At 36.8% G+C, this 16,876-nt stretch overlaps 2 long non-coding RNA genes across 6 annotated transcripts in view; one reads left to right on the forward strand and one right to left on the reverse strand.

Moving 5' to 3' along the window:
- The window catches only part of LOC140626462 (uncharacterized), a 159,655-nt gene that overhangs the window by 75,150 nt on the left and 67,629 nt on the right, over positions 1–16,876 (forward strand). The window lies entirely within an intron of this gene.
- On the reverse strand, positions 3,311–15,000 carry LOC140626461 (uncharacterized). Of its 3 annotated transcripts, XR_012025630.1 has the most exons (5): positions 14,908–15,000; positions 14,222–14,300; positions 11,009–11,060; positions 7,255–7,313; positions 3,311–3,698 (listed from the first exon to the last, which is right to left on the reverse strand). It is a non-coding gene; the product is annotated as an uncharacterized lncRNA (long non-coding RNA). The 3 variants fall into 3 exon arrangements; XR_012025629.1 differs by lacking the exon at positions 7,255–7,313; XR_012025628.1 differs by lacking the exons at positions 3,311–3,698; positions 7,255–7,313; positions 11,009–11,060 and adding an exon at positions 12,101–12,553.

Raw genomic sequence — 16,876 nt, forward strand, 5'->3', positions numbered from 1 at the left:
TTCTACGTTGAATAAAAGAGTGAGAGTGGACATCCTTGTCTTGTTCCCGACCTTAGGAGAAAAGCTCTCAGTTTTTTTGCCATTAAATATGATGTTAGCTGTGGGTTTTTCATATATGGCCTTTATTATGTTGAAGTATGTTCCCTCTAAATCTAATCTGTTGAGGGTATTTATTACAAACAGATGCTGTACTTTGTCAAATGCTTTTTCTGAGTCTGTTGATTACATGATTCTTATTCTTTCTTTATTGATATGATGTATCACATTTATTGATTTGTGAATATTGAACCACACTTGCATCCCAGGAATAAATCCCACATGATTGTGGTGAATGATTTTTTTAAATGTATTGTTGAATTGTTTGCTAACATTTTGTTGAGGAGTTTTGCATCTATGTTCATCAGAGATGTTGGCTTGTTGTTCTTTTTTCTCATAGTGCCTTCATCTGGTCTTGGTATCAGGGTAATGCTGGCCTCATAGAATGAATTTGGAAGTTTTCTTTCCTCTTCTATTTTTTGGAATCACTTGAGAGTAGGTAAATCAAAATAAAAAAAATTATGTACAGCAGAGCCTACTGAATGGGAGAAGATATTCACAAATAACATATTCAATAAAGAGTTAGTATCCAGAATATATAAAAACTGTATACAACTCAATATCAAAAACCCCAAACAACCCAATTTAAAATTGGGCAGAAGACATGAACAGACATTTCTCCAATGAAGACATCCAGATGGACAACAGACCTATGACAAGATGTTCAACATCACTCATTATCAGAGAAATGTAAATGAAAACCAAAATAAGCTATTACCTCACATCTGTCAGAATGGCTAAAATAAAAAACATAAGGAACAACAAGTGTTGAAGGGGATGTGGAGAAAAAGGAACCTTACCTAGTACACTATTGGTTGGAATGCAAGCTGGTACAGCCACTTTGGGAAACAGTACGGAAGTTCCTCAAGAAGTTAAAAATCGGGATGCCTGGGTGGCTCAGCGGTTGAGTGTCTGCCTTAGGCTCAGATTGTGATCCTGGGTCTGGGGATCGAGTCCCACATTGGGCTCCCTGAGAGGATCCCACTTCTCCCTCTGCCTATGTCTCTGCCTCTCTCTCTCTGTCTCATGAATAAATAAATAAAATCTAAAAAAAAAAATGACTTATCATATGACCCAGTAATTGTACTACTGGGTATTTCTCCAAAGAATATGAAAACACTAATTCAAAAAGAAATATGCACCCCTATGTTTATTGCAGCCTTATTTACAATAGCCAAATTATGGAAACAGCCCAAGTGCCAATCAATTGATGAATAAATAAAGAAGATATGGTTGGTATGTGTATATATATATATATATATATATATATATATATATATACTACTATTCAGTCATAAAAAAAGGATGAAATCATGACATTTGCAATGATATGGATGGAGCAAGAAAGTATAATGCTAAGCGAAATGAATCAGTCAGAGAAAGACAAATACCGCATGATTTCACTCATAGGTGGAATTTAAGAAACAAAACAAATGAACAAAAGAAAAAAAAGAGAGAAACCAAAAAACAGGCTCTTGACTACAGAAAACCAGTGGGGAGGTGAGTAGGAGGATGGATGAAATAGGTGAAAGGAATTAAGAGAACATTTAACATTTTTAAAAAAGTTTTAATTTTAATTCTTTTTTAGTTGACATACAGTGTTATATTAGTTTCAAATATATAATATAGTAATTTAACAATTTAATACATCACCTGGTGCTCATCACAACAAGTGCAAGAGTACACTTACCTTGATGAGCACTGAGTAATATACAGAATTATCGAATCACTATACCATACACCTGAAACTAATTTAACACTGTACGTTAACTATCTGGAATTAAAAAAACTAATATTTATTTTATTATTAGATTATAAAATAACCTTACTTCTTTGCATATTGTTCTCCTTTTTTAGTAAATTGGATAGGTTATACCATTTGCCTTGATTAATTTGTTTTAAGGATGCAATGTAATGCACAGGAACTCCAAAGCCACATGACTATAAAGGGTTGAAAGCTGCCTCCGTGTTGTAACCCTCAGATAATGCTAAAAAAAATAGTTCCAGTCTTCCCATTTGACAGACATTCTTTTATTTAAATAAGTAGATAATTCAAATTGTAAAAACTATTCCCCCGTGTGATTCAGTAGAACTGGAAGGAAATTTTCATGTTTCCTGATTTGCTGTCCATTAATCTGCCTAATTACACTGGTGGAAAGAGGACTGGGAAGAATAAACATGTAACATACATGTTAGACTCTTAGATATTTGAAAAGGGTTCCAGGTTATGTTTAGGATCATCGTACATCCTGGTTTGCCTGAAATAGTCTCAATTTGTCCCTGTTTCTGGAAGTAAATATTAGTAGCACCTACTTTTGTGGCACCTGGGTGGCTCAGTGGTTGAGCTTCTGCCTCTGGCTCAGGTCATGATCCCAGGGTCCGGGGATGGAGTCCCGCATCCGGCTCCCTGCAGGGAGCCTGCTTCTCCTTCTGCCTGTGTCTCTGCCTCTTTCTCTGTGTCTCTCATGAATAAATAAATAAACTCTAAAAAAAAAAAGCACCTATTTTTATTCTCAAAGTGTTCCTAGTTAGATGACAAATTATATGGTTACCCCCACCATAGTTCCCTTAAATGCAGGTATTAATTTATGCTAAAAATACAAGTGAAATGCTTTTGATACCATGCGGAAGAGGGTAAGTTTGTTACATTGTATGTATTGTGAGACATTGAATTATATTCTTGATGGCACAAAAGATGAACCTGTTTGGCTAATGCAGTGAAAATGAGGCTTTTTTTCCTATCAAAAAATAACTCGCATCTGCTCTAATGGTTGTAGAAATTCTTCATTGTGGGCCTATGTTGTGCAGCATACTGTCATGGAATACACAGTTTTATCCTGGAAATTACTAAAGTTAAAGGCTGTAGAGAAAGTTTGACCATAAAGGAATGCCACTGTAAGTCCAATGGAACTCTTTACTTTTAGCAGGACATTTTCTTGATGGTGCCATCTGATTTACTGCGGAGTGTACCACGGTTAGTAACTGATCTTCACAATGTGATCCTCAGTAGCCACAACATTGTAGACTTTTTTTTTTGCACATTTTGTTTATTTTGCATATAAACAAAATTATATTTATTATGATATCTACCTTCTCCACTAACCCAACTTTTTCTTGGCATTGTTTGAAAAAGGAATGTACTTGTATAACTTAGTGCACTGGAAAGTGTGAAAGCGTGCCATCAGCAAGCTGAAACTGTGAGAAATTCCTGCAAGAGGGAAAACAGACAGGGTCACATTTATAGAGAAACAAGTCTACAGGAAATTTTATCCAAAATAGGGGCAGGAGAGAACTTCTGTGAAAGTCTAGGGCATGTCCTCAGGATATAACATTACAAGGAGGGGTCCAAGTCACAATTGCTGGGATGATTCCTTAGGGAACTGTGCTTGGAGCAGCTTGGCTGGTTTCTGCTTGGACTGAGCAACAAACAACAGTGACATTTTCTATCCATATAAGCAGACTCAGGTTCCAGGGATGGAGAGGCATGGAAGATCCCTATTAACTGTGAACTACCAATACAATTTTTCCAATAATATTGGAATAATATTTCCTTCTATTCCATAGTTGTTGTCAGAAGCTGCATTCATGAACAAGTAAGGATCCTGGAAAGCACAAAGACAGAAGAGAAAATCACCATGTATTTGAGAAAACACATCATGAGAGAAGAAAGAAATGTAATTAAGAGAATGCTTAATAGAGAAAATAAGAAAAGCTCTAAAAATAAGTATAGTATCTTCAAAAATATTGAGAAGCCCATTTGTTTTCATAACAAAAAAATAACAAAAGTCCTTAGAAATTAAAATAGCTGTTTATCCTCCTCCATCACAGCCTTCTGCTGCTGCCTCTGGTGCCGCTTTGGTGCTCATTTGTTACATATCATATATTTACCTTAATGGAGCAACTGAGATGCTGGTGTACATCTTGGCCAACAAAAGATCCCAGAAAGGAGTTGAGAGGCAAAGTGATCTTTTCAGTGACACCTGATTGCATTAACCCCTTTTGAGTAAAACTATTTAAATGACTTCCTGAAACCCTGAAGATAAGTACAAAATCGTTAACATGGGCTTTAAAGTGCTACGCAAACCTCCTTCTCTCTTCATTTTAGCTTATTCCATGCCTTTGCTCATTTTCTCCCTCTTGGGCCTTCTTGTATTGTGTCTTTTACTTGTAACACTTTTTAACCCCTCTCTTCAGTGAAATGAGTTTCTCCTCTTCCTTCAGACCTCAGATTACTCATATTTAAGAAAAAAAAACAGAGTTCTCTGACTTTCATAATTGGGTCAAAGCTTCCTGTTATTTATTCTTGTGGACCTATTTTTTGGAATATTTATTAAACATGCCAAGTTGTCTAGGTGATGTGCAGTCTTTCTATCAAGTCTGATGGAATTTCTCTTGGTCCAAAGACTTGGGAATTGTGCTCCATCCTCCAACTCTGCACATACCAAAAATACAGGATAGTTACAATAAAGATTGGAAAACACAGGCAGTCCCCCTGGTCCGTAACATTGATGGACCTGGTGGATCCCGAGATTGGCAATGAAGGAGGTTACTTCATGTGATCACGTATCTTCTCTCTCTGAGGAACCACCCATTTTCTTCCACAGCCCCTGCTCTGGGATGTTTTAACTGAGAAAGTTCAGATTATTTTATTGTATAGTAATTTTGCAATGGTTATTTCTTTTTTTTAAAAGATTTTATTTATTTATTAATGAGAGCGAGAGAGAGGCAGAAACACGGGGTGCAGAGGGAAAAGCAGACTCCATGCAGGGACTGATGTGGGACTCGATCCCCAGGTCTCCAGGACCAGGTCCTGGGCTGAAGGCGGCGTTAAACCGCTGAGCCACCAGGGCCGCCCTGGCATGTTATTTCTTAACTTCATTCAACAAATATCTAGGTACCATAGTAAATACTAAGATATAATAGTAAACAAAACCAGACCCAGTATTTGGTCTCTAGAGTTTATAGTCAAATCGATAAATCTAAAACACGGCTACACAGGAGTAAATAACTCATCATAGCAGGTGTCAGTACTTTATTAGTCTTCATGGTCAAATAATATTCCATTGCATAGATAATGCAATTTGTCTGTTAATTGGTAGACATTTCAGTTCTACTTTGGAGCTGTGAACATTTGTGTAAGTTTTTGTATGAACATACATTTCCAGTTCTCTTGGGTACATACCTAGGAGCAGAATTGCTGGGTGATTGGGTAACTCTATTTTTAAATTTTTCAAGAATTGCCAAAAACCGCTGCACCATTTTACAGTCCTGCCAGCAATGTGTGAGGATTCTCATGTCTTTACATGTTACCAACATTTGTCATTGTATACCTTTTTGATTATAACTCCTAGTGGTGATGGAGCGGTATCTTATTGTGATTTTAGTTTGTATTTCCCTAATGATTAGTGATATTGACCATGTTTTCATGCGTTTATTGGCCCTCTGTATATCTTCTTTAGAGAATCTTCTCTAAATTAGATTTATCTAATTCAAGATATTCACATCCTTTGACATTTAAAAATCGGGGTGATGTTTTATTGTTAAATTGGATGAATTCTTTATATATTCCAGATACAAGTGTCTTATCTAATATATGATTTGCAAACATTTTCTTCCATTTTGTACGTTGACTTTTCACTTTTTTGATGATGTCATTTGCAGTCTAAAATTTTTAAATTTTTATGAAGTCCCAATTTTTCTCAGTTTGTACTTTTGGTGTCATAGCTAAGAAACTATTGCCTAATACAAGGTCTCTTAGGGTTTATTCCTGTGTTTTTCTTCTAACAGTTTTATAGTTTTAGGTTTTAGACTTCAGTCTATGATCTGTGTTATTTTTTTTTAATGGTCTGAAACAAGGGTCCAACTGAATTCTTTTGCATGTTGCCCCACCTGGCATCATTTTGAAAAGACTACCCTATCCCAATTGAATTGCCCCTCGTCAAAAAGCAATTAACCATAAATGTATCAGTTTATTTCTGAACCCTCAATTTTATTCCACCGATCTATATGCCTGTCCTTATGTTGTCATCATAATTTTTATTTATATTTATTTCATTTAATATATTTCTAGTGAAATTGTCACATGTTTGAAATTGTTGATTTTTTTTTTTCAAAATAAAATGCAGGTAATTTGAAAACACTTAACTATAATCTGAATTTGGCCTACTGGCATTGATGGTTCTTTCTAATCATGTGAATTTTAAAGATTAAATACATTAATTTGGGAACTAATTCATTTCACAGTGACATTAAACAATTTCAAGGGGTGCCAGGGTTGGTCAGGCATCTGCCTTCAGCTCAAGTCAAGATCTCGGAGTCCTGGGATTGAGCCCCACTTGAGCTCTCTGCTCAATGGGGAATCTGCTTCTCCTTCGCTCTGTGTGCTCTCTCTCTCTCTCTCAAATAAATCAAAAAAAATTTTTTTTAATTTCAAAATTATATCTAATAAATTTTTTAAAAATATTTTATTTATTTACTCATGAGAGACACACAGAGAGAGGCAGAGACATAGGCAGAGCGAGAAACAGGCACCCTGCAGGGGAGCCCAACACAGAACTCGATCCCAGGACCCCAGGATCACTACCTGAGCCAAAGGCAGATGCTCAACCACTGGGCTACCCAGGTGTCCCAATAAATGTTTGACAAATGAGAATTTGTCACTTTGCCCTTATACAGTGATGATTGCAAAACAATACTTCCTTATCTGTAATTATAAACTTAAATGGAAACTCTTTTAATTCATGAAGGAGGCCATTAGACTAAGTTGGCTTTAATGCCCTATGAAAGCAAACCAAATCCAAGCCTCAAGGTTAAGAAATCATATCCTAATGAAAACCAATCACAAAGAGCCAAGTGGGCTTTCCCAAATAATGCAACTACTTAAGCTACAGGCAATTTCTTTGCTTTGCCCTCTTTTCTGTAAAAGTCTTTCCTTTAGCTCCTGTCAGTGGATTGCTTCTAACAACTTCCAATTTGGCACTGCTTGATTTGAATCAATTTTTGCTCAATAAACTTGTAATTGTAATAGAGCTCAGTTTATCTTTTAATACCCTGATCGGTTTAACTGCAATATGAAGTGATTATGCTGAGTGTATAGGGCTACCATAACAGAGTACCATAATCTAGGTGGCTAAAAGCAACAGGAATTTATTGTCTCACAGATCTAGGAGCCAGAAGTCCAAAATCCAGGTTTTGGCAAGGTCATGCTCCTTTGAAACCTGTAGGAAAAGAATACTTTCTTGACTCTTCCAGCTTTTGGTAGTCTTACATGTTCTTTGGCTTGAGGCAGCATAATTCCCATTGTCACATGGTATTTTTCCAGAGTCTCTTTGCAGTCTTCCTTCTGTGCATGTCTATCTCTGTATCTCAATTTCCCATTTGTGTAAGGATACCAGTCAGTTTGAATTAGGGCCCACCCAAATGACCTCATTTTAGCTTAACTACCTCTGTAAAGACTTCTCTTTTCAAATAAGGTCACATCCTGGGCTACTATGTATTAGGACTCCAGCATATCTTTTTTGGGAGACACAAGTCAACTCATGATATTGAGAAGAGGCGTTTTGCTAGACCAATATTTCAATTTTAAAATTTTCAGTTATTTTATTTATTATTATTTTTGTGTTTCTGCTGACCTTAGAACTGAACAGTTTTTAATTATTATATCTCTGATACAGACATGTTCTTCAAAGTGCCTGTAGCTATATCGGGTCACTTACAGCCATCACCATTGCTGTGTACATCAGTAATCTCTCTTCCCATTTACGCTTTATCCCATATTCATTTATTCAGCCATTTATTTATTTAAAAATAGTTATTAACTCCTTATTATGTGCCAGACATTCCGCTGGGCATTGGAGTCTATCAGCCTTATTTCCATCTAACTTAGGGGAAATTGCCGATAGAATATATACTAACACTGGAACATTACAATGCTACTCAATAAATTTTGTCATTCAGCTTGCTAAATTGTATTCTTAATATAATGAAACATTTTCATTATGGCTTTCTGAGCTTTCTAACCTAGAAAAGGATGGAGGGATACTGTTAGATGGGTCCTTTCCAATGAGAGACCATATTTTCCCCTATGATTTTTGGTCACCATTTATCATTTAGGTGATTTCTTCAACTTCTCAAAAAGTCCAAAAAAGAAAATGTACAGAACAACTATACAGAAGATGATGTATGAGTCCATATGAAAAACTCATAGGAATGTGAAATATCTTATATTTTATAATCAACCCTAAGGTTGAAAAGCAAAATATAAGTTTAATAACAATTCTTAGGGCTTAAGGAATGGAGTAGGCATTCCAGAACTGCTGCTCAAAAAGATTCTAACCAGTGTTTCAGCTCTGAGTCCACAACTTGGTGCTCAAACTCCAGTCAGGTGAGATGTCAGGTGTTGATCTGACCCTGGTTCTTTTTGGGTAACCTGCCTCTTCACTAGTTACTTTTGGAAATTTATCCTTGGTATTCTAAAATTTCAATACTGTATGCCTGAGTATTTGTTTTTATTCTTACTTATCCTCTCATATTCAGTTGGACCTTTCTTTTTATTTAATTATATTATATTATATTATATCATATTATATTATATTATAATATTATTTATTTTATTGCAGTAGGCCCTCCCTTTCAATCCAAGGATTCTTTGTTCCTGGGCAATTCTCAGCCATCATTCCTTCACACGTTGCTGGCTTCCACCTACCATATTTGTCCTTTTGGAAAACCTTTGAGACAGATATATCTTATATGTCTCTCCACTTTTAAATTTTCATCATTGGATGCTGAAAGAATTCCTTCCTGGGCCTTCTTGTCCTCTAATTCACTCTTTCTCTCTCTCTCTCTATATATATATGTCCATTTTGCTTTTCAAAACCATCCATTAAATTATTTTTAAATTTCAGCAATTATAATTTTCATATTCAAGACCCCTATTCTGTTTTTCATAACATAGGTCATTTTTCATAAAAACCTATACATACACCATGGATATGACATTCCTCATCTCTCTGATACAGGATCCCTTAAGCCTTGTGGGTTCTGAAGATTCTACAATTTGAAATACTTCCTCTAAGGGCAAGAATACAAAATTGTTTATGAAAACGAATAGTTTAAAAAAAGAAAATGAATAGTTATTTAGGATGTAAATTGAAATAGATTTCAGGAGTCTTGGAGCTTCAGATTCCTTTCGTCAGAGATCCTTTAAGTATGATTGGAAATGCTTACCTAAAAATGGGCTTCTCCTCTTTTCTAGAGTTCTCTATAACCTTGGCAACTCCCAGCCTTTACATGAGGCCCTTTAAAAGGCTCAAACTTAAGAACATCCACAGGGGTGCCTGGGTGGCTCAGTCAGTTAAGCATCTGACTCTTGATCTCAGCTCAGGTCTTGATCTCAGGGTTGTGAGTTCAAGCCCTATGATGGGAGCCTACTCAAAAAAAAAAAAATCCATATGCATGTGCATATAGTCTTTTCTGTCATTTCTGCTTGATGTGAGGGAGAGAGCTGGAGTATGGGCTCAACCTGTTACCTTGAAAACAAAATTCTATTTTTTCCTAGGTAAATGGAAATAATTTTTACCTCTGTTTTTCTGTCATTACTTTGTCTTTGTTTTCATTTCTATTTATTTATTTATTTATTTATTTATTTATTTATTTATTTATTTATTATTTATGATAGTCACACACACAGAGAGAGAGAGAGAGAGGCAGAGACACAGGCAGAGGGAGAAGCAGGCTCCATGCACCGGGAACCCGACGTGGGATTTGATCCCGGGTCTCCAGGCTCGCGCTCTGGGCCAAAGGCAGAAGCTAAACCTCTGCGCCACCCAGGGATCCCTCATTTCTTTTTGAAATGAAATCATACTAGCTTACGATTCTAGCATGGTTATATTTTTATTATAATAGAGATTATTAAACTCCTTTTGAAATTAGAGAATAGATACATTGCAGGAGAGGAAAATGTTTTTTCCTTGACCCCATTAGGGTCCATGGCTAGGTCTGAGAATGAAGCTGACAAAGACAGATGAACAGCAGAAAAGCGTGCAAATTTATTTAACATAAGCTTTATGTGGCATGGGAATCTTCAGGAGGAAATAAAGATCTAAAGAAACAGACCTGTGTATTTTCATGCTAAGTTTGGTGAAGAGTGGCTGGTTATGGAGGAATATGAGAGATGAAGGATTATGAAGTATTTGTAATTGTGGGGGAAATACAGCAAGGCTTATTTATTAGGATTCCTTTTGGTGTCCTCTTTGGACATAAAGATGTTTCTTTCCTGTGGGTATAGGAAGGTTGCCTCTCACATGAGGATTTTATGATTTGTTTCAGGGAATAGGGTGAGGGGGTGAGATCAGGAGGAGCTTCCTGCTTAAAATATGCTAAGGTGCCGTATTTTGGGGTAGTATGCTGTGAACCGACACATAGATATGGTGGAAGAAAAAAACATTGATCCTGTTCCTGATTAAATTTCTTATCAAGGAACATAGTAAAATACAGAAATGTTTTAAGATGTCATTTATGTCAGGCAAATCAACTGCTTTGGGGGAATAAAGATATAATCTAATATGCTGTTAGTTAAAACAAAAACAAAAAACTTTTTTGTTGTTTGCTAATCGCTGAAGTTTACTAATACTATTCTTTGAAAATTTTGCACCCTCTGGAGGGACAAAATACAGGTAAATTAGGATATGTTTATTGTTCAAATGAACAAACAAACAAAGACCAGAAATAGACTTATGAATACAGAGAACAAAGTGGTGGTTGCCAGAGAGGAGGAAGTGGGGGGAAGTACGGAATAGATAAAGAGGATTAAGAGGCACAAACTTACAGTTATAAATAAGTCACAGAGTTGAAAAGTATAGGGAATACAGTCAATAACATTGTAATAACATTCTATGGTGACGATGGTAATTACCCTTCAGTGGTGAGCATCATGTAATATGTTGTTGAATCACTACATTGTGTACCTGAAACCAATATAATATGGTAGGTTAACTATACTTCTAATATGGTAATAAATTCTTTTTAAAATGACAAAACATTGTTTATTATTCAAAAATGTTCAAAATTGTTCAAGGAATATTATGTTAGGATTTAAATTAATAAAAATAACTTGATTTTTAAAATGGCCAATTTTTTTCCTTTTCAGTGGTGTTGAATTCTTATTTTCTTCTCATTAAACTGAAATTGCTAAAATTGCCACACTTAGTCCATGCAAAGCCCATGCCTTTGTGCAAATTAGAGAAAGCTGACCCTTCCTTGGGAAAATATAAGCATGCCTTGGAGGGCTCCCCTTCCTGGCAGACACAACTTTGCCTGGGAGCACAGTTCTGATGAGAAAGGTTTAGCTGATTTTGGAGCTGGCTTGTCCCATTGGCCAGAATCCTTGCTCAGAGCATAACCAGCATGCCTGTATGTGGCACCACTGAATACCTGTATTAACTACTTGCAAAATAAGCCCTTTTATAAAATAGCTTCCCATTTGTTCGAATTTTAGTACCTAGTCTATGAGAACAATAAAAGTTTTTTGAGCAAATATATATTCTCTACAGCCTTCGTACTCAACTTGAAGTCTGAATAGCAGTAGCATTCGCATCGCCTGGGAGCTTATTAGAAACTTAGACCAGACCTATTGATGAGAATCAGACAAGATCCCCGGGTGATTATATACACACAGAAATTTGACATGTGCTGCTCTCCGTTACTTTTAGACATAAAGAGTGGACAGAGAGGAGAATGTAGCAAAACCAAATATAAGAAGTTCAAAACTCCAAACGGATAGGGATTCTTAAGATAATTACTATTAATGGCACCTGTTGGGGGATATTCCCATTCAGCAGATGAAGGTTTGGGATTATAGATATTAACTCATATTTAACTCATCACTGTAGATTTTTTAAAAAGCAGGAAAGAACAGTGAAAAATAAGCCACATAGAAATCTCTAGAAAGAGATTTTGCTTAAGGTACAGCAGAAGTTGCCACTATATATGCACAGCACTTAACAAGTAATTTTGAGTAATTTCAACCTTATTCACCTTCGATCGCTGCACTTCACAGGCAGGTACCCAGAGCAGATAGCTCATTGCTGGCCTGTCCCCGAGGGCTGCCTGGGTACTTTCCCTGCCTCTGCCTCCCTCAGGGCTTGGCATGCTACAGAATGGGGAGTGACTGAACTCAAAGGGAGGATAGGGCTCACTATTCAGCCCCATTTGTGTTCTAGTTTCTCGCGTTATCCATGGTAACTCTGCCTTGTTCGTTCCAACTAGTGTTACCATTTTCTGCTAGTTTAGTTCTGTTGTGCACTTTCTCAGAACAGCTGACTTGACTCCTGTAGACAGGTAAACCTCCCTGTTCATTAGCCTTCAAAGTGCGTCGTCGTAAAGATGCTCCCTTCAGTAGCAGTTCCTAGGAAAGATCTCTCAATTGCTCACACTTCTGTCTGCTTTCCTGTGTTCAGAGCTTATTAGTTTTGTGATTTAAAAAAAAAACAGATTTATTAATTTATTTGAGAGAGAGAAAGAATGCAAGTTCATGTAGGGGCAGAGGAAGAGGGAGAGAGAATCTGAAGCACCCTCCTCGCTGAGTGCAGGACACCACACGGGGCTCGATCCCACAACCCTGAGATCATGACTTGAGCCAAAATCAAGAGTTGGACGCTTACCCAACTGAGCCGCCCAGGCACCCAGTGATTTTTTTTTTAAGGGTAATTGTGAAGCAATTTATTTAGTTACCCAGAAAAGGCTATGAGTCATGCTTAGCCAACAGTTCCTTGGCTAATAACATGTTATTTAGATGACCACAATTATTCTATTATTCTCTTTCAGAAGTTTAACTCTGAAACCCTGTGTAAATATAACATCTGTTAAGGTTTGACATTTATATTGAAAGATTTTCTTACAATATTCTCCCAATCTGTTCTTGTAAAGTAATGGCACCAAAAAACAAACAAATAAACCAGGATTAACACATTAACACCAAATATGAACAAGTACACAAAAAGAACAGATCTCCAGTTGCTATGAGGTTCCATTGACATGTAGAACCTCACTTTCTGGGTTGATTTACAGAGTCTCACCACTCCCATGTTACTGAGCCACAGTCCCCTCCCTCCCTGATGGTACATCAACCGAATGGTGTCTTAAAATGGCTAGAAGCATCTGTTGTCCAGGAATGGCTGTGGAATGGCCCATAATACCTTTATAATCTTCCAGCAGGCTGAAGCTGAATTTATTGGCAGTCTAAGTTCAGAACAAATTTGCAGTCTGGCTTTTCCTACCTGAGAGTACAGGAACTAAGCTCTGGCTTCACTTTTTATGTTAATGGCCCCTCTTTTATCTATCTGTCTGATAAGGCCCTGATCTATTTTAATTCATTATATTTGCTCAGAGGTTAAGTTTTATCTGTTAAAAAATAACTGGAGGATGTTCTTTTTGTTTGAGATAATAAGCACTCCTCTGAGACTACTTTACTAGTCAATTTTATGTGTGCATTATTTAAATAGAGCTTCATTCATTGCCAGAACTCGTTTTCCCTTCAATTAACTCAAAATGTCCAAAACTGAACTCATCATCTTTGTTTCTGGCAGGCAGCCCCCCTCTAGGTCTCCATTTCTAGGCATGCTGGCACTCTGTTACTACCTGCCAGGCTCTAGGACCTGGGAATCTTTCTTTCTTTCTTTCTTTTTTTTTTTTTTTTTTTAGTTAATTTATTTATTTGAGTGGGACGGGGAGAGGGAAAAGGAGAAAGAAACTCTACAGGAGTAGAAGGAGTAGAAGGAGCTGGAAGCCTAACGTGAGTCTGGATCCCAGGGCCCTGAGATCATGACCTGAGCTGAAATCAAGAGTCAGACACTTAACCGACTGAGCCACTCGGGCGCCTGCGAGTCTTCTAACTTTGTCAATTCACTGAGAAGTATCATTTTGTTTTTCAAATTTCTCCTTGGAGTTTTCTGGTCCTGTCTGTCTATATGGCTACCACTGAGTCCAGATCTTCATCCCTTCACACATGTCTTTATTCTTATTATACCTCCTAATTATATCCACGGGCCTAACAGTTGTCTCCTTGGTCAGCAAACACTGACTGTCCGCAAGGTGCTAAGCTTTTCTCCTCCAAATCCATCCTACATACCTTAGCAGACCAATCTTCCTCACATGTGCTTTTATTATTGAAGCAGAGGCTGTCAGCAGTTCCCAGGATGCATTCTTCCCTTCAAACATAGAAAGAGAATTTTTAGTTGAGCACATGGTCACCCAGTTAAAGATTCCCTCCCATCCATTTTTCTGCTGGGCCCCCTTCCGGAGCTCTACAATTGAAGACAATGGGCTATTCATTTCTTCTCTTTTATTTTCTATTTCCTATCTCTATCTTTTTGCTCTATTTTCTGGGAAATTTTTTTCAAATTTATTTCGTAACCCTGTACCGAGTTTGATTTTTTTCCTATCATATTTTTGGTTTCTAGGAGCTCTTTTATGTTCTGTATTTAATTTTTATAGCATACTATTTTATTTCACGTATTCAATATCCTCTTGTTTATAAGAAGATATAAATGACGGGCTTCTTAGATGTTCTCTTCCTTGCATTGTCTTTTTTCCTGTGTGCATGTGCATGTTTCATTTTCGATTCCTATTAGATTACCTCATACATCTGGTGCTTCTTGGCTATTTGATCATATTTAAGAGTGGAGCCTATAGCGCTGAGAGTCCTGTGTGCATGCGGTGTGGAGAGGCTCGTCAACTATGGTCTTCACTACAGAGTGGCCTGACGGGATAATTTCACTGGAGAACTTCCAAAGTCAGTATTTTTAGATCTTTTACCTCGAGCTGATTATCTTCCCCAGGGAAGAATCTTCCAGCTGCCACCTGGAGATAATAGGCCTGGTTATAAGTGCTCTGAGAACATAGTGAGGGTATAGAATATAGAATTCAGTTACATAAACTTGCAGTCAATCCTTTTGTGTTCCAAGAAGCATCTCCACCCTACTGTGCTTGTATGACACTCTGCTTTACTCTTTCTGGAGAATCACCCTCCAGTCTGCTGCCGAAGTAGGAGAGGGCATCTAAGTAGGGTTGACAGACTTAGCAAATAGAAATATGGGATGCCTAGTTAAATTTAAATTTCAGGAACAGAGTAGGTAATTTTTAATGTAAATATATCTAATGTAGTATTTGGGATATATTTCTACTAAAAACCATTCATTTTTTTAATCTGGAATTCCAATAGGACTGGGCATCCTATATTGTCTGATAATATGCTTCTCAAGTAGACTTTGAATCATACTTCCTGTTTCAGCCCCATTTCCACCCCTAGTAGAAGAGGTACCTGGATCTACCAGTATCTATCCTTTGGGCAACAAGAGTCAAGCTGTTCCCCGACTTTCCCCAGAGCTGACTTGGGAAAAGACTTTCTTTGCTCTCCTACCAGTTACCAGATACCACTTACCCATCTGCTCTCCAGCTTCCAAAATTGTGTGGCTGTTCATTTGTTTTCTATATATCAATAAGCTTTGTAGGCTTAAACCTTTTCGTTTTTGTTTTTGCTGCTGTTCTATTTGGTTTGCTTTAGTTTTGGTTTTGATTTCTTTTGTCCAGGATAATATTTTTATTTGGTTTCAAAATCAGCTTAATTGAGGTATTCTTTACATTTTTAGCCACATAATTTGTAATATTTAACAGACATACGGTGGGGTAGCCACAACCATAATCAATATGTAGAAAGTCTCTGCCACCTCAAAAAGTTTTATTCTGCTGCTTTGCACTCAGTCCCTTCCTTCAGGCTCTGAGTTTTGGCAACCACTGATCTTTCTGTCATTTGAGTTGTGATTTTTGGAACATTTCGTAATATGGTGTTGTGCAGCATTTAGTCTTTTGGGTCTGGTTGCTGTCATTTAGCATAATGCTCTAGAGATGCTTTATGCAGCATGCATTGTTGCATGTATCATAGTGTTCTCTGTTTTATTGCTGATTAATAACAACATTTGAGTTGTTGAAGAATGGATAGAAGAAAAAAAGAACATTTGAGTTGTCTCCAGTTTTTGACTAATTGAATAAAGCTGCTATGAACTTAGGTATACAAGTCATTGTGTAGTCATATGTCTTCCTTCTTCTTGGGTAAATACCTAGGTGTGAGATTTCTGAGTCACATAGTCAGGTATTTTTAAACATATAAGAAATTGACAAACCGGTTTCAGAGCAGATGCACCATTTTACATACTGACCAGTAGTGCGTGAAAGTTCCATTAGTTTTACATCCTTGCCAATACTTGGTTTTGTCAGTCTAATTTATTTAGCCATTTTATGAGTATGTTGGGCAAATTTATTGTGGCTTTAATTTGCATTTACCTAATGATTTTAAGTATCTTATTTGCCATTCATATGTTATTTTTGGTAAAATGTCTGTTCAAATCTTTTGCCCAATTTTTTAATTGGTTTATTTATTTTTTATTGGACTTATTAGAGTTATTTATATATTTCGGACACAGTCCCTTTTCAGGTAAGTGATTTTCAAGTACTTTTGATCCCCATTATTTGTGCCTTTCATATTTGTGAAATTGTATACTCACTAAATTTTTTGTAATCCCCAAATCAACCCTTGTGGTGCTTTCATGGTCATTCACACACATACCCAAAGCTGTGATAAATCTGAGTTGCTCAATGTACACCTTCCCAGTTGAGGTCAAACAAGGCAACCTTCTGCCTTCTTGTTTCAGCTCATAAACAAGTATCCTTTATAAGTTATATTAAATGCCATGTTTTCAAAATTTTTGTGAATTTTGTTGGTAATTTC

The sequence above is a fragment of the Canis lupus genome, chromosome 37 (assembly GCF_048164855.1).
Source record: "Canis lupus baileyi chromosome 37, mCanLup2.hap1, whole genome shotgun sequence".
In the NCBI taxonomy this organism is placed as follows: Eukaryota; Metazoa; Chordata; class Mammalia; order Carnivora; family Canidae; genus Canis; species Canis lupus.